The following is a 21394-nucleotide window of genomic DNA, read 5'->3' on the forward strand; positions in this document are numbered from 1 at the left end:
AAATAAAATTCGGTTGCCTCCCAACAAGCGCTATCGTTTAACGCCCCTAGCTGGGCATGAAAGCAAGGATAGATCTAGGTATTGCCATTTTTGGAAGGCAATCCATAAGTGGCTCTCATAATAGATTAATAAGGTAATTTAATTTTATTTCTAGGGAAGTGTTCCGTTTCTTTCCTTAACGGAAATTGGAATCTAATATTCCCTTCCTTCATATCAATAATTGCACCAATCGTTCTAAGGAAAGGTCTACCAAGAATAATAGGAATTTATGGATTGAAATCTATGTCAAGAACAATAAAATCCATGGGCATATAATTCCTATTTGCAACAATAAGAACATCATTAATTCTTCCATAGGTTTCTTAATAGTGGAATCCGCAAGGTGTAAGTTTAAAGAGCAATCATCAAAATCACGGAAATCTAGCAAATCACACAAAGTCTTTGGAATCGTGGAAACACTAGAACCAAAATTACACAAAGCATAGCATTCATGATCTTTAATCTTAATTTTAATAGTAGGTTCCCACACATCATAAAGTTTTCTAAGGATAGAAACTTCCAACTCAAGTTTTTTTCCATAAGTTGCATCAAAGCATCAACGATATGTTTGGTAAAGGCTTTATTTTGACTATAAGCATGAGGAGAATTTAACACAGATTGCAACAAGGAAATACAATCTATCAAAGAGCAATTATCATAATTAAATTCCTTAAAATCCAAAATAGTTCATTCATTAATATTTAAAGTTTTGACTTCTTCAATCCCACTTTTAACAATTTTAGCATCAAGATCTAAAGACTCCGAATTTTTGGAACATCTTCTAGGTAAAGGTGGATCATATTTAGTCCCATCACTATCAAGATTCATATTGCAAAACAAAGATTTAATAGGGGACGCATCAATAACTTTTAGATCTTCATCTTTATAATCATGGAAACTAGAAGAACACGCTTTTATAAAGCAATCTTTCTTAGCACGCATCCTAGTAGTTCTTTCTTTGCACTCATCAATGGAAATTCTCATGGCTTGGAGAGACTCATTGATATCATGCTTAGGAGGAATAGATCTAAGTTTCAAAGAATCAACATCAAGAGAAATTCTATCACCGTTCCTAGCCAACTCATCAATCTTAAGCAATTTTTCTTCAATCAAAGCATTGAAATTCTTTTGCGAGGTAATAAATTCTTTAATATTAGGTTCAAAATCAGATGGTATCTTATTAAAATTTCCATAAGAATTGTTGTAGGCATTACCATAATTATTAGAGGAATTACTAGGATACGGCCTAGGATTAAAGTTTCCTCTATACGCGTTGTTACCAAAATTATTCCTACCAACAAAACTCACATCCAAAGATTCATTATTATTCTCAATCAAAGTAGACAAAGGCATATCATTAGGATCAGAAGAAACACTTTTATTAGCAAATAATTTCATAAGTTCATCCATCTTACCACTCAAAACATTAATTTCTTCTATCACATGCAATTTCTTATTAGTAGATCTTTCAGTGTGCCATTGAGAATAATTAACCATAATATTATCTAGGAGTTTAGTAGCTTCTCCTAAAGTGATTTCCATAAAAGTGCCTCCCGCGGCCGAATCTAAAATATTTCTAGAAGCAAAATTCAATCCGGCATAAATTTTTTGTATAATCATCCACAAATTCAAACCATGTGTAGGGCAATTACATATCATTAATTTCATCCTCTCCCAAGCTTGTGCAACATGTTCATGATAAAGTTGCTTAAAATTCATAATATTGTTTCTTAGAGAGATGATCTTAGCGGGAGGAAAATACTTAGAGATCAAAGCATCTTTACACTTATTCCACAAATCAATACTATTTTTAGGCAAAGACGAAAACCAAACTTTAGCACAATCTCTAAGCGAAAAAGGAAATAACTTCAATTTAATAATATGATTGTCCACATCTTTCTTCTTTTGCATATCACACAGATCAACAAAGTTGTTTATATGGGTAGCGGCATCTTCACTAGGAAGGCCGGAAAATGGATCTTTCATGACAAGATTCAGCAAAGCAACATTTATTTCACAAGATTCAGCATCGGTAAGAGGAGCAATCAGAGTGCTAATAAAATCATTGTTAAAGTCACACAATTTGGTATTATCTTGAGCCATCGTGACAAGCAAGCAATCTGACACACAAGCAAACAAGAAACTGGCAAAAAGAGGCGAATAGAGAAAGAGAGTGTGACACCCCCGATTCAATCGTACGCTAATCATACACGCAAATGTGTACGGTCCAGATCAAGGACTCACGGGAAGATATCACAACACAACTCTAGACACAAATTAAATAATACAAGCTTTATATTACAAGCCAGGGGCCTCGAGGGCTCGAATACATAAGCTCGAATACACAAGAGTCAGCGGAAGCAACAATATCTGAGTACAGACATAAGTTAAACAAGTCTGCCTTAAGAAGGCTAGCACAAAAGCAACAACGATCGAAAAGGCAAGGCCTCCTGCCTGGGAGCCTCCTAACTACTCCTGGTCGTTGGCGGTCTCCACGTAGTAGGCACCCTCGGTGTAGTAGTAATCGTCGGTGGTGTTGTCTGGCTCCTGAGATCCGTCATCTGATCGCAACAATCGGGTATAGGGAAAAAAGAGGTAGCAAAGCAACCGTGAGTACTCATCCAAAGTACTCGCAAGACTTACATCAGATCTAAACTAAGTATGCATCTGTATCAAAGGAAATGGGCTGTATCTGTGGACTAAACTGCAGAATGCCGGAAGAGAAGGGGAAAGCCTAGCCTATCAAAGACTAGCATCTTCAAGCATCTTGCATCATATAGAAGAGTACAGACCAACATAATGTAAAGTAGTAGTAGTGTTATCAACCTCGGCCAAAGATCCTTTCTCGACTCCCTGCGAGAAAGCAATCCCAGAGCCATACTATCTAGTTATCACCTCAAGTATCCAGTTCTAGTTGTATCAATCGGGATACAACTCCAAGTGTCTGTTACCGTAGGACGGGCTATTGATAGATGTTTTCTTCCTGCAAGGGTGCACCAACTTACCCACCACGCTCGATTTACTTCGGCCGGACACACTTTCTTGGGTCATGCCCGGCCTCGGCCAAACAATATGCCGCAACCCGACCTAGGCTTAATAGAGAGGTCAAGCACGCCGGACTAAACCTATGCCCCCAGGGTTCTTGGACCATCGCCCCGGGAACTCCTGCACATTGCGTGCGCGGCTGGTGAGCAGACCTCGCTACCTCCTTAAAAAGGCAGGAGCTTACCAGTCCAACCCGACGTGTGCCGCTCAATCGCATGACGTCTATTAAGCTTCGGTTGATGCATACGATGCAGAACGCCCATACAATGCCCACGTGATGGTTAGTGGTATCAGGCCAGAGGCCCCTCGGATCAAATATCCAAACCGTTAGTGTGTTGGTCGTGTGGTCACGAGCAAAGACTCACGAAAGATGTGACCCCGTCGCCCCGTCTTGAATACTTGCGGCAAGGGCTAAGAATGCCTGGCCACGCCTCGTAAGTATCTCGCGGGCACCTTCCAGGTCAACCCGACTCCACATCACTCGCTATTAAGCCCACGCGGGTACCCCTCAGGGCTGACTCATCTTTAGTAACATGGTTCAGTGTAAAGTCATAGTAACCATAGTAACTGTGTGTCTAACACCAAGGGAAAAACCCGAGGAATCACCCCCGGTGAATTCCACTCGATGTAATCATCAAGGTGAACATAAGAGGATCCACCCTCAAGGTTCACACTTGAGGGGTTGCATGACAGAGCCGCATCGGAAGTAGTTAAGGAGGAAATCACCCTCGATGACCACGACCGGATAGCTACACTACAGAGATCTCATCAAGAGTGATGTATGAGGTTCCACCCTCGGCACTCGATGGTAACTCTGCAGAGTTGAGCAACAAAAGGGGAAAGTGATGTGCGGTGCCGGGGCCTGATCTTCGATCCCATTGATCGGGTCTTTGATGATGAAGCAGGGGCAACAAGGACAAGGTGGGGGTCACTGATGGATCTCTAACCAACCTATACTAAGCAATTTAGAATAAGCAGGTAAGGTATGAAAGCAGGTAACAAAAACAGGCTATGCATCAGAGTAGGATCATACAGAAAGCAGTAGCAGTTCTAATGCAAGCATGAAAGGGAAAGAAATGGGCGATATCAGAATGCTCAAGGGGGGGTTTGCTTAACTGGAAGCTTTGCCGCAAAAGAAGGGTCGTCGGTGAGTAGTCAAACACAGGGGCAACATCGGCGTCAGTCTCGAAGTCTACCGGAAAGAAGATGGGGAAGAAGCAGTAAATACAAGCACACAAATGCATGACATGACAACAAGCAAAGCTAGGGTGTTCTAACGCAGGGGTATACGATATAGGTGAAGGGGGAATTCAACCGGGAATGTTTTCGCGGTTCCGGACTTGTGTCAGACAGATGACCGGAAGGGGAATGTTCCATGTTCAGCTAGTTAGAGGCATCTGACAGGTAAACGGACCGCACATTCGGATTCGTCTCATCGTTCTGAGCAACTTTCATGTAGAAAACATTTTCATCCGAGTTACGGATTATTTTATATTAATTTACGGATTATTTTATATTAATTTTTAAAGATCTGAACAATTTTGTGATCTGAACAATTTTGTGAATTTTTGATATTATTACTAATTCGGAAAATAAACAGGAAATTGCTAGGTGCACCCGGTGCAGCGCACCAGAGGATGACAGTGGGCCTGTTGACTGCCCAATCAGCAGTCAACGTTGACCCGTTGACTGGTCAATGGGCGCAGGGGTCCCACACGTTAGTGTTTTATTAAAATTCTAAAACAATTTATTTAACTTAATTAAAGGGGACCCACATGTCATTTGGTACTACTAAACTAGACCTGTAATTAAATTAAACTAACATGGGATTAGGTTAAAAGGGATTAGCCCCTAATCTAAAGAGAGGGCCGGACCTACTCATACGCACAGACATCACGCACGCCCATAACGCACACACACAACACGCATAGCACGCACACACTAGCACGGGCGCTCAGCCATGGCTGGTGTGCACGCACGGGCGCTGCCGAAGCCAGCAGCGGCAGGCACATACGGGAGCAGCCGTGGCCCGGCGCAGCCGCTCAGGCGGGCGTGGGCAGGGACGACGACAATAGCAGCAGGCAAAAGCAAGTAGCAATCGCAGCCAGGGGCCAACAGAAAGCAGCAGACGTCGAGCGACAGCGCACGACACGGGGCAGCACCAAGGCAGCAACGGGTGTTGCCGGGGCGCGGCCGAGCACGGACAGCGGAAGGCCGGGGCGCGACCTGGGCGCGGGCTCCGGCCGCGGCGATCTTCGTCCATGGCGGCCATGGGTGGGCACGAGGACTACGGCAACGTGAGGCAGGGGAAAACAGGGGAATCGACACGGTGCTCACCACGGAGCTTGATGGTGTGCTCGGGGCGGCCGTGGCTGGTCGAGGATGCACAGGTCAACGGCGAGATGCGGCGCCCGTGATGGAGATGCAGGAGGCTAGCGACGGCGAGGCAGCGTTTTGGCCTCGATCCAGAGGCGGGGACGATGTAGACGGGGATTACGAGGCCGATGGTCAAGCTCCTAGGCGTCCGGGTCGACCGTGTCCGCGAGCTTCACAGCGGTGCGGCCATGGGGGTCGCGGACGGTGGCGGGTGTGAGCGGGGCAGAGGGAGATGGGGGCGAGTGAGGGGAAGGGAAAGTGGTGCTAGGGTTTCGAGGGGGGCGTCGGCGTAGTTATGTAGGTGAGGGGAGGCCATGGATGCCCAGCACGTGGGCTCGACCATGGGATGGCCTCCACGATCCCCTGCCTGTCTCCTGTAGCGCGAGGAGGGAGACAAGTGGGGGATGTGGGCTGGGCCTTCCAGTAGACCTAGGGGCCAAGTACATATTAGGTAGGCTTTTGTTCTCTTTTTTCTATCAACTAAATAGCTACTGTTTGCATTTATTTGAGTGGGCAAATAATCCTTGCTCTGGAAAGGCCAACCAAGTTTCAAGTCAATTTGAAATTCATAAGCATTTATTTGATTTGAAAAGACCAAAATATTTGTAGTAGGACCACTTATTATTTTACTAATAATTTATTCGTGAGCCAAATTAAGTTGGTTTCAACATGACCATGATCAAGGGGATTTATAGAATTATTTGAACATTTTCATTTGATACTTAGGAGAAATTAATATTTGACTTTCAATTTAAATTTAAATTTGACTTTGATTTTTGGACAAGTGGCAAGTTGCATAGTAATCACGATGACATGGCCACCATTAGGAGGAGATCACTCTAGCAAGATTCTCGAGGTGTTACAAATCTCCTCCACTACAAGAAATCTCGTCCTGAGATTTAGGAGGTGGAGTAAGGGGGGAGACTCGGGAAGGACGGAGATCAACACAAGGTAGGTACCTGGGGTCTATCTCGGTGAACGTGGCATAGAGGCATCTCTCGAGTCGAAATTCAAGAAAGTCATCGAGAGCAAGGTAAGAAGGTGCAATAAGAAGCTTCAACCGGGTAGGCAATCGTTCGTTGCCTGAAACAGAGGGTGAAAGGGGTTCAGAGCAATGGGAATAGGTATTGCGTCTGATACCAGAATAGATCACTAGGAATGTGGCTCGTGATTTACATACGAAGCCAAGTGTGAGGAACAATTTTTGAAAACAGGGATGTACATGAGAGTCAGGTTTTGATCCTATGGAACTGTGGGTTAGGGGGCCACAATGTGGGTTACAAAGTAGGAAGGGTGCTGACATCTTGCATGGTCATGATAGCACGGCATGTCAGAGGATAGTCTGTCAGTTATGTTGGCAACAACGTTGGTACCAAGAGCGAGGGACGAAGAGAACCATTTTCCTGCTTGTTGAAACGAGGAGGACCAAAAGGCAAAGTTCTAGTCCATCGGTGGTTACCGGAATGTCATCAACAATAGTAACAGGGTCTTACTGACAGAGTTGGACACTGAGGTGCTTACTTAAGCAGGGATTTATTACTGCTTAGATCATAAAATTTATAAGAGAGGTTAATCAAAGCAACGGAAAGTAAAATATGTCTATCAAACTTAACAGACCAATGGAAAGGAAAATGTGTTTCACACAAGAATTGGGAGTATATCCTTCCCAAAGAAAAGTGGAGCATGATATACTGTTGGAAATATGCCCTAGAGGCAATAATAAAATGATTATTATATTTCCTTATTCATGATAATTGTCTATTATTCATGCTATAATTGTATTATCCGGAAATCGTAATACATGTGTGAATACATAGACCACAATGTGTCCCTAGTGAGCCTCTAGTTGACTAGCTCGTTGATCAACAGATAGTCATGGTTCCCTGGCTATGGACATGGGGATGTCATTGATAACGGGATCACATCATTAGGAGAATGATGTGATGGACAAGACCCAAACCTAAGCATAGCACAAAGATCGTGTAGTTCGTTTGTTGTAGCTTTTCTGAATGTCAAGTATCATTTCCTTAGACCATGAGATTGTGCAACTCCCGGATACCGTATGAGTGCCTTGGGTGTGCCAAACGTCACAACATAACTGGGTGACTATAAAGGTACATTACAGGTATCTCCGAAAGTGTCTGTTGGGTTGGCACAAATCGAGACTGGGATTTGTCACTCCGTATGACGGAGAGGTATCTCGGGGCCCACTCGGTAATGCATCATCATAATGAGCTCAATGTGATCAAGTGGTTGATCACGGGATCATGCATTACGGTACGAGTAAAGTGACTTGCCGGTAACGAGACTGAACAAGGTATTGGGATACCGACGATCGAGTCTCGGGCAAGTAACGTACTGATTGACAAAGAGAATTGAATACGGGATTGATTAAGTCCTCGACATCGTGGTTCATCCGATGAGATCATCGAGGAGCATGTGGGAGCCAACATGGGTATCTAGATCCCGCTGTTGGTTATTGACCGGAGAGTCGTCTCGGTCATGTCTGCTTGTCTCCCGAACCCGTAGGGTCTACACACTTAAGGTTCGGTGATGCTAGGGTTGTAGAGATATGAGTATGCAGTAATACGAAAGTTGTTCGGAGTCCCGGATGAGATCCTGGACGTCACGAGGAGTTCCCGAATGGTCCGGAGGTGAAGAATTATATATAGGAAGTGTAGTTTCGGCCATCGGGAAAGATTCAGGATCACTGGTATTGTACCGGGACCATCGGATGGGTCCCGGGGGTCCACCGGGTGGGGCCACCCATCTCGGAGGGCCCCATGGGCTGAAGTGGGGAGGGGAAGCAGCCCATAGTGGGCTGGTGCGCCCCCCCCTTGGGCCCCCCTGCGCCTAGGGTTGGAAACCCTAGGGTGGGGGGCGCCTCCACTTGCCTTGGGGGGCACTCCACCCCCCTTGGCCGCCGCCCCCTTGGGAGATCCCATCTCCAGGGCCGGCGCCCCCCAAGGGGCCTATATAAAGGAGGGGGGAGGGAGGGCAGCCGCACCCCAAGCCTTGGCGCCTCCCTCTCCCCTGCTACACCTCTCCCTCTCGCAGAAGCTCGGCGAAGCCCTGCTGCGATCACTGCTGCATCCACCACCACGCCGTCGTGCTGCTGGATATTCATCAACCTCTCCTTCCCCCTTGCTGGATCAAGAAGGAGGAGACGTCATCCGCTCCGTACGTGTGTTGAACGCGGAGGTGCCATCCGTTCGGCACTTGGTCATCGGTGATTTGGATCACGGCGAGTACGACTCCATCATCCCTGTTCTCTGAACGCTTCCGCTCGTGATCTACAAGGGTATGTAGATGCACTCCTCTCTCCCTCGTTGCTAGATGACTCCATAGTTGATCTTGGTGATGCGTAGAAAATTTTAAAATTCGGCTACGTTCCCCAACAGTGGCATCATGAGCTAGGTCTATGCGTAGTTACTATGCACGAGTAGAACACAAAGTAGTTGTGGGCGTCGATATTGTCAATTTGCTTGCCGTTACTAGTCTTATCTTGATTCGGCGGTATCGTGGGATGAAGCGGCCCAGACCAACCTTACACGTACGCTTACGTGAGACCGGTTCCACTGACTGACATGCACTAGTTGCATAAGGTGGCTGGCGGGTGTCTGTCTCTCCCACTTTAGTCGGATCGGATTCGATGAACAGGGTCCTTATGAAGGCTAAATAGAAATTGGCAACTCACGTTGTGGTTTTGGCGTAGGTAAGAAACGTTCTTGCTAGAAACCTATAGCAGCCACGTAAAAACTTGCAACAACAATTAGAGAACGTCTAACTTGTTTTTGCAGCAAGTGTTTTGTGATGTGATATGGCCAAAGGTTGTGATGAATGATGAATGATATATGTGATGTATGAGATTGATCATGTTCTTGTAATAGGAATCACGACTTGCATGTCGATGAGTATGACAACCGGCAGGAGCCATAGGAGTTGTCTTTATTTATTTATGACTTGCGTGTCAACATAAACGTCATGTAATTACTTTACTTTATTGCTAAAGCGTTAGCCATAGTAGTAGAAGTAATAGATGACGAGACAACTTCAAGAAGACACGATGATGGAGATCATGGTGTCATGCTGGTGACAACAATGATCATGGACCCCCGAAGATGGAGATCAAAGGAGCAAATGATATTGGCCATATCATGTCACTGTTTGATTGCATGTGATGTTTATCATGTTTTACATCTTATTTGCTTAGAACGACGGTAGCTTAAATAAGATGATCCCTCGAAATAATTTCAAGAAAGTGTTCCCCCTAACTATGCACCGTTGTGAAGGTTCGTTGTTTCGAAGCACCACGTGATGATCGGGTGTGATAGATTCTAACATTCGAATACAACGGGTGTAAGCCAGATTTACACACGTGATACACTTAGGTTGACTTGACAAGCCTAGCATGTACAGATATGGCCTCGGAACACAGAAGACCGAAAGGTCGAGCATGAGTCGTATAGAAGATACGATCAAATGAAGATGTTCACCGATGTTGACTAGTCCATCTCACGTGATGATCGGACACGGCCTAGTTAACTCGGATCAGGTTATACTTAGATGACTGGAGGGATGTCTATCTGAGTGGGAGTTCATTGAATAATTTGATTAGATGAACTCAATTATCATGAACTTAGTCTAAAATCTTTACAATATGTCTTGTAGATCAAATGGCCCACGTTGTCCTCAACTTCAACGCGTTCCTAGAGAAAACCAAGCTGAAAGACGATGCCAGCAACTATACAGACTGGGTCCGGAACCTGAGGATCATCCTCATAGCTGCCATGAAAGATTATGTCCTAGAAGCACCGCTAGGTGACGCACCCATCCCAGAGAACCAAGACGTTATGAACGCTTGGCAGCAGCGTGCTGATGATTACTCCCTCGTTCAGTGTGGCATGCTTTACAGCTTAGAACCGGAGCTCCAAAAGTGTTTTGAGAAACACAGAGCATATGAGATGTTCGAAGAGATGAAAATGGTTTTTCAAGCTCATGCCCGGGTCGAGAGATATGAAGTCTCCGACAAGTTCTTTAGCTGTAAAATGGAGGAAAATAGTTCTGTCAGTGAGCACATACTCACAATTTTTGGGTTACATAACCGCTTGACTCAGCTGGGAGTTAATCTCCCGGATGACGCGGTCATTGACAGAATCCTTCAGTCGCTTCCACCGAGCTACAAGAGCTTTGTGATGAACTTCAATATGCAGGGGATGGAAAAGACCATTCCTGAGGTATATTCAATGCTGAAATCAGCGGAGGTAGAAATCAAAAAGGAACATCAAGTGTTGATGGTGAATAAAACCACTAAGTTCAAGAAAGGCAAGGGTAAGAAGAACTTCAAGAAGGACGGCAAGGGAGTTGCCGCGCCCGGTAAGCAAGCTGCCGGGAAGAAGCCAAAGAATGGACCCAAGCCCGAGACTGAGTGCTTTTATTGCAAGCAAAGTGGTCACTGGAAGCGGAACTGCCCCAAATACTTAGCGGACAAGAAGGCCGGCATCACGAAAGGTATATGTGATATACATGTAATTGATGTGTACCTTACCAGTACTCGTAGTAGCTCCTGGGTATTTGATACCGGTGCGATTGCTCACATTTGTAACTCAAAGCAGGAGCTGTGGAATAAGCGGAGACTGGCAAAGGACGAGGTGATGATGCGCGTCGGGAATGGTTCCAAGGTCGATGTGATCGCCGTCGGCATGCTACCTCTACATTTACCTACGGGATTAGTTTTAAACCTCAATAATTGTTATTTAGTGCCAGCTTTGAGCATGAACATTGTATTAGGATCTCGTTTAATTCGAGATGGCTACTCATTTAAATCCGAGAATAATGGTTGTTCTATTTATATGAGAGATATGTTTTATGGTCATGCTCCGATGGTGAATGGTTTATTCTTAATGAATCTCGAGCGTAATGCTACACATATTCATAGTGTGAATACCAAAAGATGTAAGGTTGATAATGATAGTCCCACATACTTGTGGCACTGCCGCCTTGGTCACATAGGTGTCAAACGCATGAAGAAGCTCCATGCAGATGGACTTTTAGAGTCTCTTGATTACGAATCATTTGACACGTGCGAACCATGCCTCATGGGTAAAATGACCAAGACTCCATTTTCAGGAACAATGGAGCGAGCAACCAACTCATTGGAAATCATACATACAGATGTGTGCGGTCCAATGAGTGTTGAGGCTCGCGGTGGTTATCATTATGTTCTCACCCTCACTGATGACTTGAGTAGATATGGGTATGTCTAATTAATGAAACACAAGTCTGAGACCTTTGAAGAGTTCAAGGAATTTCAGAGTGAGGTTGAGAATCAACGTGACAGGAAAATCAAGTTCTTGCGATCAGATCGTGGGGGAGAATACTTGAGTCACGAATTTGGCACACACTTAAGAAAATGTGGAATAGTTTCACAACTCACACCGCCTGGAACACCTCAGCGTAATGGTGTGTCCGAATGTCGTAATCACACTCTATTAGATATGGTGCAATCTATGATGTCTCTTACCGATTTACCGCTATCATTTTGGGGCTATGCTTTAGAGACTGCCGCATTCACTTTAAATAGGGCTCCATCGAAATCCGTTGAGACGACACCGTATGAATTATGGTTTGGGAAGAAACCTAAGCTGTCGTTTCTAAAAGTTTGGGGATGCGATGCTTATGTCAAGAAACTTCAACCTGAAAAGCTCGAACCCAAGTCGAAAAAATGCTTCTTCATAGGATACCCTAAAGAAACTATTGGGTATACCTTCTACCTCAGATCCGAAGGCAAGATCTTTGTTGCCAAGAATGGATCCTTTCTAGAGAAAGAGTTTCTCTCGAAAGAAGTAAGTGGGAGGAAAGTAGAACTTGATGAAGTATTGCCTCTTGAACCGGAAAGTGGCGCAACTCAGGAAAATGTTCCTGAGGTGCCTGCACCGACTAGAGAGGAAGTTAATGATGATGATCATGAAACTTCAGATCAAGTTGCTACCGAACTTCGTAGGTCCACAAGGACACGTTCCGCACCAGAGTGGTACGGCAACCCTATCTTGGAAATCATTTGTTAGACAACGGTGAACCTTCGAACTATGAAGAAGCGATGGCGGGCCCGGATTCCGACAAATGGCTGGAGGCCATGAAATCCGAGATAGGATCCATGTATGAAAACGAAGTATGGACTTTGACTGACTTGCCCGATGATCGGCAAGCCATAGAAAATAAATGGATCTTTAAGAAGAAGACAGACGCGGATGGTAATGTGACCATCTATAAAGCTTGGCTTGTCGCTAAGGGTTATCGACAAGTTCAAGGGGTTGACTACGATGAGACTTTCTGATGAGGACATCAATACAATTGTTACACCCACAGGCCCTGCTGCTATACATACTGGACCAATTACTAGAGCTCGCGCACGCCAACTAAATTACCAGGTACTTTCGTTTCTTGGTAATGATTCTAATGTTCATGAGAATATGATGCTGCCTAAATTGGATACATTTGTTTTGCTTACAAATAAAGGGCCTAGCTTGGAGAAGGATGAACATTGGAGCAAGAACAAGCATGGAGATGATGGCATGCGCAAGGGGAACAAGAACGGAGTTACAAGTGATGATTTCAGGACTTTGAAGCCACCATAATGGGCGCATGAAGCCTTGGACGAAATATACAAGATGCCACTTCATAAATTTCGTCCCGAGGTTATTATAGGTGCTGCGTCACCTTATTATTGGGCCAGGCCCATGTAATTTCGAAATACATACGTATAGGCTATTTTTAGAGTCCGTATGTGTGGGGAAACAGAAGATAGGGTTGATTTAGGACCCCTCCACCAAGGGCCACGAAATTCCCCCCTCTTCCTCCATATATATAGCCCTTAGGGCATCGTTTAGACTTTGGGTTTTGTTTAGATTAAAAGTTCACCATAGCTGCAACTTCGCGTACTTCGTTTGTGTTCAACGACCAGACAAAGGCGTCACAGAACCCCACCTTGATCAATAAAGCTTTCATCTTATATTTGCAATATCCAGATTGCAATCTCAGTTTCTTGCTTGTTCTTCGTTTGCTCGCAGGAAACAGACCCTCGTGGTCAGGTTGATCGTGCTCCGGCGTGGTCGATAACCTCTCGGAGTTGGTTTAGCGATTGCTATGGCGCGACGTCCTCGCACGTTCGTAGTCGGATCATCAAAGTCGACTTCCACCAAAGCGATATCCATCATCTCATCGAAAGACGGGACACCCCTTTGCCTCTATCAAGTGGTATCAGATTTCCAGGTTGCTCGGTGAGATTTTACAGTTTTTTGTAGTTTAGATCGAGTCTGTTTTTTATACCTACAGTCCACGAAAAAGCCAAAAAAAATTAGGGTTAGTTCATCATATCCGAACCAATCGGAGCCTTTGCATAATCTTTTTAGGGTTTTGCTTTGTTGAATTTGCGGTTGCATCGTCGTGTCTAGTTGCCTGTCTTAGAGTCTAGTCTTTTAGAGTTTCGAGTTCTGGTCATAAGTTGTCACGCCGCCGCCGCACCATCATCATCACCCCTGCCATCTACCACCACCACTTATCCGCCACCGCTTCGAATCCGTATCCATATACCACCACCGCTGTCATATACCACCACCGCTGCCATCTACCGCCATAGATCCACCACCAATCTGAGTTCTTGTCATATTAGGTTTGTTTTCGAGATCCATCTAGTTTCCGATTCGTGTTTCCTTGCCGGAGTAGGTTTCGGAAAAAAAAAGAAGAAAAAAAAAGAGTCCGGAAACCACCCTCCATTTAGGCCCAAAATTTTCGGAAAACGCACTTGACAAAAAAAATTCTGGCTATCCTAATTTTAGGTGTTTCTAAGCGTATTGAGACAGTCGCCGTTATAGAAAGTTTTTTTTTTGACCCGTTTCCAGTTTTTCGGTCCAGGCAGTCAAAAAAAAATTGGTCGAAAAAATTTTGTGCCCATCCTGTCAGTTTGACCTGGGAAGAGTTTTGAGACACTCGCCATTATAGTGATTTTTCGCAAAAAAAAGAGCAGCACAAAAAAAAAAGAGCAGCGCAAAAAAAAGAGCGAAAAAAAATTCCAGAGTGTGCTTTCCCCTTGTTTACGTGCAGCGCCGTGATTTTGTTAGTGTTCTAGGCTCGCGTCTCTAGCACGGTCTAGCCTAGGACCAGCACAGTACCGTTGTTGAGCGTTTATTCAACTTTGCATCTCTGAATTGATTATTGCTGACCCTTTTTGCTACCATATTATAAGCCTTCCCAGCTCCACATACATCTACGTCGTGCGTTTGACTCTCCCTGGTAATCACTCTATCCAAGCTTTGAGAGTTTTGACTACAACGGTTGCCGATCACCACCTGCTGCTGGGTAAGAACTGGTAAGAATTTGAGGTTTGCTTGACGGGTTTGTTATACACCACCACCACTTCTTAGTAGTCTGTAGGATCATATTCTTGTGTGTTTCTATTTTCTGCTAACCATGGTAGGATCACAAGCCGATGAGACTGATTGGGAGAACCTGACAAACAAACAACTACATGATAAATTTTAGCAAATGATGAGTGGACAGGTGCAAGATGTGTTAAACAAATTTGAAGAGGCCATGGAGAAGATAGATGGCATGGAGAAGACGTTCGAAACAAAGCTCGATAACAAGTTTAATGAATTGCTCGCGCGTCTTCCACCACCACTACCCGCTGCACCTAACGCACCTCTCCAACAACAACAACAACAACAACAACTACCTCCACGTCGCGAAACAGACCTCCGCCGAGCGAGCCGTGTCCCTCTTGCGTTTGGCCAAACTGTTGGTGCTGCTGTTGATACTTCTGTGGCTCCTGCTGTTGATGCGGAGGATGATGAGTATGCGGGCGATTATGAGGATGAGGTTGATCAAAATCCGAACTACGTGCAGCCACCAGCACCACCACCAGCAGGTCGACCTCAGGTATATATTGGTAATGGTAGGCCTACACCACCACCTCAGGTACGAGATGATGTCCATATTCCTAAACTGAAATTGAATATTCCACCATTTGAGGGTAGATATGTTCCTGATATATATCTTACTTGGGAGTTAGAAACTGAACAACGATTTACATGTTTACAATATCCTGAGGAGAGACGGGTTGCTGCTGCTGTTTCTGCTTTCACTAGTTTTGCATGTGTATGGTGGTCTGAACATTGTAGATTATATCCTATTCCAACTACTTGGGCTGCTTTGAAAATTGCTATGCGTACGCGTTGGGTTGCACCATATTATCAACGTGAGTTGCTTCAAAAATTGCAGCGTTTAAGACAAGGGAAAAATTCTGTAGAAGAATATTATCAGGAATTACAAACTGGCATGATTAGATGTGGTATTGTTGAGGAGAATGAATCTATGCTTGCACGTTTTCTGGGTGGATTAAATAGAGAGATTCAGACCATTCTAGACTATAAGGAGTATACTAATATCACTCGTTTATTCCATCTTGCTTGTAAAGCTGAACGTGAAGTGCAGGATCGACAAGCATTGGCGTGAACTAACTTTTCTGCAGGCCGACCTTCATCATGGACACTGCGTGCATCTTCTACTTCAACTGCACCAGCACCTCAATCAGGTGCCTCCTCCAGTCGTGATACAAGAAAACAGGCACAACCACCATTATCTGCCAAGAGCGCACCTGTCGGGCCTGCACAGAGTTCTTCTTCCATGGAATCAACAGGGCACACAAGTGATATTATTTGTCGTCGTTGTAAGGGAGGAGGTCATTATGCGAGAGAATGCAAATCTCCGCGTGTGATGATTGCTACTGCGGATGGTGGATATGAGTCCGCTAGTGACTATGATGAGGAGACTTTGGCTCTTATTACACGTGAAGAACATGGTGGAGATGATTCTGATCATGAGACGCAATACATGGCTCCTGAAGACGCTGACAGGTATGAATGTTTAGTTGCTCAACGTGTTTTGAGTGTGCAGGTCACACAAGCTGAGCAAAATCAGAGGCACAATTTGTTCCATACCAAGGGAGTTGTGAAGGAACGTTCTGTGCGCGTCATCATAGACGGAGGTAGTTGCAACAACTTGGCTAGCATGGAGATGGTGGAGAAGCTTTCTCTCACCACAAGACCATATCCACATCCTTACTACATCCAATGGTTCAACAACAGCGGCAAGGTTAAGGTAACACGTACTGTTCGTGTGCATTTTAGTATCTCTACATATGCTGATTATGTTGATTGTGATGTGGTACCTATGCAAGCATGTTCCTTATTACTTGGTAGACCATGGCAATTTGATAAAAATTCTGTACACCATGGTAGAAACAATCACTATACTCTTGTTCATAAGGATAAAAATATTACTTTGCTTCCTATGACTCCTGATTCCATTTTGAAAGATGATATTAATAGAGCTAATAAAGCAAAACAGGAGAAGAATAAGAGTGAAAATCAGATTGTGGCAAAAGAATTTGAGCAACAAATGAAGCCTAATAATAAACCATCTAGTGTTGCTTCTGAAATTAAATTGAAAAGTGCATGTTTATTTGCCACCAAATCTGATATTGATGAGCTAGATTTCAGCAAATCTGTTTGCTATGCTTTTGTGTGCAAAGAGGCATTATTTTCATTCGAGGACGTGGCTTCCTCTTTGCCTCCTGCTGTCACTAACATTTTGCAGGAGTTCGCTGACATTTTTCCACAAGATGTGCCACCGGGATTACCGCCTATTCGAGGGATTGAGCATCAGATTGACTTAATTCCCGGTGCTTCACTGCCAAACCGTGCACCATACCGTACCAATCCAGAGGAGACGAAGGAGATTATGCGTCAAGTACAAGAGCTTCTCGACAAAGGTTATATACACGAATCCCTTAGTCCTTGTGTTGTTCCTATTATTCTAGTGCCGAAAAAGGATGGTACATCACATATGTGTGTTGATTGTAGAGGCATTAATAATATTACTATTCCTTATCGTGATGAGGACATCAATACAATTGTTACACCCACAGCCCCTGCTACTATACATACTGGACCAATTACTAGAGCTCGTGCACGCCAACTAAATTACCAGGTACTTTCGTTTCTTGGTAATGATTCTAATGTTCATGAGAATATGATGCTGTCTAAATTGGATACATTTGTTTTGCTTACAAATGAAGGGCCTAGCTTGGAGAAGGATGAACATTGGAGCAAGAACAAGCATGGAGATGATGGCATGCGCAAGGGGAACAAGAACAGAGTTACAAGTGATGATTTCAGGACTTTGAAGCCACCATAATGGGTGCATGAAGCCTTGGACGAAATATACAAGATGCCACTTCATAAATTTCGTCCCGAGGCTATTTTAGGTGCTGCGTCACCTTATTATTGGGCCAGGCCCATGTAATTTCGAAATACATAAGTATAGGCTATTTTTAGAGTCCGTATGTGTGGGGAAACAAGAGATAGGGTTGATTTCGGACCCCTCCACCAAGGGCCACGAAATTCCCCCCTCTTCCTCCATATATACAGCCCTTAGGACATCGTTTAGACTTTGGGTTTTGTTTAGATTAAAAGTTCGCCATAGCTGCAACTTCGCGTACTTCGTTTGTGTTCAACGACCAGACAAAGGCGTCACAGAACCCCACCTTGATCAATAAAGCTTTCATCTTATATTCGCAATATCCAGATTGCAATCTCAGTTTCTTGCTTGTTCTTCGTTTGCTCGCAGGAAACAGACCCTCGTGGTCAGGTTGATCGTGCTCCAGCGTGGTCAATAACCTCTCGGAGTTGGTTTAGCGATTGCTAAGGCGCGACGTCCTCGCACGTTCGTAGTCGGATCGTCAAAGTCGACTTCCACCAAAGCGAAATCCACCATCTCATCGAAAGACGGGACACCTTTGCCTTTATCACCACCTCAGGTACGAGATGATGTCCATATTCCTAAACTGAAATTGAATATTCCACCATTTGAGGGTAGATATGTTCCTGATATATATCTTACTTGGGAGTTAGAAACTGAACAACGATTTACATGTTTACAATATCCTGAGGAGAGACGAGTTGCTGCTGCTGTTTGTGCTTTCACTAGTTTTGCATGTGTATGGTGGTCTGAACATTGTAGATTATATCCTATTCCAACTACTTGGGCTGCTTTGAAAACTGCTATGCGTACGGGTTGGGTTCTACCATATTATCAACGTGAATTGCTTCAAAAATTGCAGCGTTTAAGACAAGGGAAAAATTATGTAGAAGAATATTATCAGGAATTACAAACTGGCATGATTAGATGTGGTATTGTTGAGGAGAATGAAGCTATGCTTGCACGTTTTCTGGGTGGATTAAATAGAGAGATTCAGAACATTCTAGACTATAAGGAGTATACTAATATCACTCGTTTATTCCATCTTGCTTGTAAAGCTGAACGTGAAGTGCAGGATCGACAAGCATTGGGGCGAACTAACTTTTCTGCAGGCCGACCTTCATCATGGACACCACGTGCATCTTCTACTTCAACTGCACCAGCACCTCAATTAGGTGCCTCCTCCAGTCGTGATACAAGAAAACAGGCACAACCACCATTATCTACCAAGAGCGCACCTGCGGGGCCTGCACAGCGTTCTTCTTCTTCCATGGCATCAACAGGGCACACAAGTGATATTATTTGTCGTCGTTGTAAGGGAGGAGGTCATTATGCGAGGGAATGCAAATCTCCGCGTGTGATGATTGCTACCGCGGATGGTGGATATGAGTCCGCTAGTGACTATGATGAGGAGACTTTGGCTCTTATTACACGTGAAGAACATGGTGGAGATGATTCTGATCATGAGACACAATACATGGCTCCTGAAGACGCTGACAGGTATGAATGTTTAGTTGCTCAACGTGTTTTGAGTGTGCAGGTCACACAAGCTGAGCAAAATCAGAGGCACAATTTGTTCCATACCAAGGGAGTTGTGAAGGAACGTTCTGTGCGCGTCATCATAGACGGAGGGAGCTGCAACAACTTGGCTAGCATGGAGATGGTGGAGAAGCTTTCTCTCACCACAAGACCACATCCACATCCTTACTACATCCAATGGTTCAACAACAGCGGCAAGGTTAAGGTAACACGTACTGTTCGTGTGCATTTTAGTATCTCTACATATGCTGATTATGTTGATTGTGATGTGGTACCTATGCAAGCATGTTCCTTATTACTTGGTAGACCATGGCAATTTGATAAAAATTCTTACACCATGGTAGAAACAATCACTATACTCTTGTTCATAAGGGTAAAAATATTACTTTGCTTCCTATGACTCCTGATTCCATTTTGAAAGATGATATTAATAGAGCTAATAAAGCAAAACAGGAGACGAATAAGAGTGAAAATCAGATTGTGGCAAAAGAATTTGAGCAACAAATGAAGCCTAATAATAAACCATCTAGTGTTGCTTCTGAAATTAAATTGAAAAGTGCATGTTTATTTGCCACCAAATCTGATATTGATGAGCTAGATTTCAGCAAATCTGTTTGCTATGCTTTTGTGTGCAAAGAGGCATTATTTTCATTCGAGGACGTGCCTTCCTCTTTGCCTCCTGCTGTCACTAACATTTTGCAGGAGTTCGCTGACGTCTTTCCACAAGACGTGCCACCGGGATTACCGCCTATTCGAGGGATTGAGCATCAGATTGACTTAATTCCCGGTGCTTCACTGCCAAACCGTGCACCATACCGTACCAATCCAGAGGAGACGAAGGAGATTATGCGTCAAGTACAAGAGCTTCTCGACAAAGGTTATATACGTGAATCCCTTAGTCCTTGTGTTGTTCCTATTATTCTAGTGCCGAAAAAGGATGGTACATCACGTATGTGTGTTGATTGTAGAGGCATTAATAATATTACTAGTCGTTATCGTCATCCTATTCCTAGGCTAGATGATATGCTTGATGAATTGAGTGGCTCTACAATATTCTCCAAAGTTGATTTAAGTAGTGGATACCATCAAATTCGTATGAAATTGGGAGATGAATGGAAAACAACATTTAAAACTAAGTTTGGATTATATGAGTGGTTAGTCATGCCTTTTGGGTTAACTAATGCACCTAGTACTTTCATGAGATTAATGAACGAAGTTTTACGTGCTTTCATTGGACGATTTGTGGTAGTTTACTTTGATGACATATTGATTTATAGCAGATCTTTGGAAGAACATTTGGAACATTTACGTGATGTTTTTATTGCTTTACGTGATGCACGTTTGTTTGGTAACCTCGGGAAGTGCACCTTTTGCACCGACCGAGTATCTTTTCTTGGCTATGTTGTTACTCCACAGGGAATTGAAGTTGATAAAGCCAAGATTGAAGCTATTGAGAGTTGGCCGCAGCCCAAAACGGTCACACACGTGAGGAGTTTTCTTGGACTCGCTGGATTCTATAGGCGTTTTGTGAGAGATTTCAGCACCATTGCTGCACCTCTCAATGAGCTTACAAAGAAAGATGTGCCTTTTCTTTGGGGTACCGCACAGGAAGAAGCCTTATCGGTATTGAAAGATAAGTTGACACATGCTCCTTTACTCCAACTTCCTGATTTTAATAAGACTTTTGAGCTTGAATGTGATGCTAGTGGAATTGGATTAGGAGGTGTGTTATTACAAGATGGCAAACTTGTTGCATACTTTTCTGAAAAATTGAGTGGGCCTAGTCTGAATTATTCTACTTATGATAAAGAATTATATGCTCTTGTTCGGACTTTAGAAACATGGCAACATTATTTATGGCCCAAAGAATTTGTTATACATTCTAATCATGAATCTTTGAAACATATTAAAAGTCAAGCTAAACTGAATCGTAGACATGCTAAATGGGTTGAATTCATTGAGACTTTCCCTTATGTCATTACACAGAAGAAGGGAAAAGAAAATGTTATTGCTGATGCATTGTCTCGTCGCTATACTATGCTTTCACAACTTGACTTCAAAATATTTGGTTTGGAGA

The 21394-nt window shown here is 43.9% G+C and overlaps 1 long non-coding RNA gene across 1 annotated transcript; it reads right to left on the minus strand.

The window, feature by feature from the left end:
* Positions 1–2452: 2452 nt before the first annotated feature.
* Positions 2453–5818, minus strand: LOC119288984. The gene is made up of 3 exons (XR_005141380.1): positions 5422–5818; positions 4201–4276; positions 2453–2600 (listed from the first exon to the last, which is right to left on the minus strand). It is a non-coding gene; the product is annotated as an uncharacterized LOC119288984 (long non-coding RNA).
* Between the last annotated feature and the right edge of the window lie 15576 nt (positions 5819–21394).

This window comes from Triticum dicoccoides, chromosome 4A (assembly GCF_002162155.2).
Source record: "Triticum dicoccoides isolate Atlit2015 ecotype Zavitan chromosome 4A, WEW_v2.0, whole genome shotgun sequence".
Lineage (NCBI taxonomy): Eukaryota > Viridiplantae > Streptophyta > Magnoliopsida > Poales > Poaceae > Triticum > Triticum dicoccoides.